Here is a 2,400-nt window from a genome sequence, read left to right on the forward strand (position 1 = left end):
AAAAAAGATTCCTCATCTGAGTTTATACCCCAATCCTAGGGGCAGCAGTACAACCAATGACTACCCAGAGGCTCTAGGAGCCTCAAGGTCTCTGCACTGTTTTGAGACAACTCCAGCCACCTCAGCTCCAGAGTTCTTCCAGGAATTGGCCGGCGTCTCTGATGTTACCACACTGCAGATCTCCCTCCACCTAATTATGGGCTTTTTCCACTTCACTTCCGTATGTGTGCTGTTCCTGACAGCAATTCTCAATGAACTTCCTGTACCCCAATCTTCATTTCAGTGTGTTTCCTGGGGAAACCAACTTCAGCCACCCACGCGCTTCTGCTCCTATTAAGTTGAGTTCATTAGGGCTTAACAACCTGTTGTACTTATTACTGTAATTGTTATAATTGGGTTAAGCGTTACATAAGCAAATTAATTACAAAAACAGAAGGATGGCTTTTGATTTTATAAAACTCAGAATGGATGTTTTGGGAAGCTATGATGATAGTAAATTGCAGAGAAAGGTTGCTAGGAGCTCACAAAGAAAAGACTGGCGTGGGAAGAAAACATGATACTGTGCCGATTCAGAGTGTGCATCTGGTTTGAGTGATTGATGGGGGTCGTTTCCTACCTGTCATCAAAATACCTAATTTTTTGTTTTTGAAAAATCTCTTATTATTTTTGTAAACATGTACACACTCATTGTGAAAATAACGTAACTCAGAAAAGGATGAAGTAAGAGCAGAATTTACCTGGAATCCTGCCATTTGCAGGCAACTTCTATTCATATTTAGGTGAATATTCTTGATATCATTTGTTTATTTATTTTTTATTTTTAAAAAGCTTTTATATATTCATTTATTTAAGTAACCTCTACACCTGGCATGGGGCTTGAACTCATGACCCCAAGATAAAGAGTCACATGCTCTCTGACTGAGCCAGCCAAGCACTCCTTGACCAAAAATGATAGACATACAGTATCAAATAGAGAGATGGAATAGATAGATATACATTATAAAAATGCCAATTATATGATCAAATATATCCATTGAATGGATGTATTACACATTACTACATATTTTTATTACATATTATATATATATAATTCACCTATTTATTTGCCATTGTATGCCTATTTCTTTGTAATCCTTTGTAGCAAATTTTTTTTTACTCGAGATTGTATTTGTAAAAGGAGTCTTTTCTTTTAATTTGAATCTTCTTTCTTTGCCTGCTTTGGAGCCAACAATACTAATGATATAAGCAGATCAACAGATTTAAAAAATACAAGTGTGTCTTTCAGAAAGCACTTAAGACAATCTTATACTATATTGCCAATGGGATCTATTTTCATTACCTAACTAGGAGGGAATCATAACATAATAATTTTTTTTGATGTTTCAGCTATAAATCAGTGTTTCAATAATGAGATAGAAAACTCCAAATAAATTTAAGATTTCATATTAGCATGAGGTTCATCAGGAGCAAAGGCATAGAAATCTATACAAATTTGTTGGCATAGCAAAAATAAATCAAATCTTTATAGAAATAGAATTCTCAGAAGAGATAAGCCAAAAATGAAAAACACCTTTCTCGAAATAAAAATCAACCCAACAAATACTTATTACTTACTCTATGGAGGGCAGTTTTTCCCTCTCAGTTTCCTTTGTAAACATTCTCAATTTAGTGCTTTTTCAATATTTTGAATTTTTAACATGGAAAAAAGCAAAATGGTTTTCTTATTCTATGTAATACTGAAGCACACAGAGGTAGTTGTACAAAGATACTAGGGCACCTGAGTGGCTCAATCGGTTAAGCGTCCAACTTCAGCTCAGGTCATGATCTCACGGTTTGTGAGTTTGAGCCCCACATCTGGCTCTGTGCTGACAGATTGGAACCTGGAGCGTGCTTCAGATTCTGGGACTCCCTCTCTCTCTGCCCCTCCCCTGCTCATGCTCTGTCTCTCTCTCTCTCAAAGATGAATAAATGTTAAAAAAAATTTTTTTAAATGCTAAACGCACGTTGCTTGCCATTAGTAGCATCTTCTAAGTGAAAAGTCTCCATTTAGGCTGGGTCATCTTCAAACACATCAACTTTTCAAACTATTAACAAAAATTAAAAAAATAATCTGTCCTTTATTTTACTTCTACAACCTTTATTAATCTCTGCTAGCTCCCCATTATCCTCCCATGAAATAGTTTACAGTACCATGGATTTCATAACCTTTCATGGTGCTTAAGAGCAACAGTGTTCTGGGGCGCCTGGGTGGCTCAGTTGGTTGAGCATCAGACTTTGGTTCAGGTCGTGATCTCTTGGTTGGTGGATTGGAGCCTTGGGTCGGGCTCTGTGCTGACAGCTCATAGCCGGGAGCCTGCTTAGGATTCTGTGTCTCCCTCTCTCTCTGCCCCTCCCCCACTC

Source organism: Suricata suricatta, chromosome 7, assembly GCF_006229205.1.
Source record: "Suricata suricatta isolate VVHF042 chromosome 7, meerkat_22Aug2017_6uvM2_HiC, whole genome shotgun sequence".
Taxonomy (NCBI): domain Eukaryota; kingdom Metazoa; phylum Chordata; class Mammalia; order Carnivora; family Herpestidae; genus Suricata; species Suricata suricatta.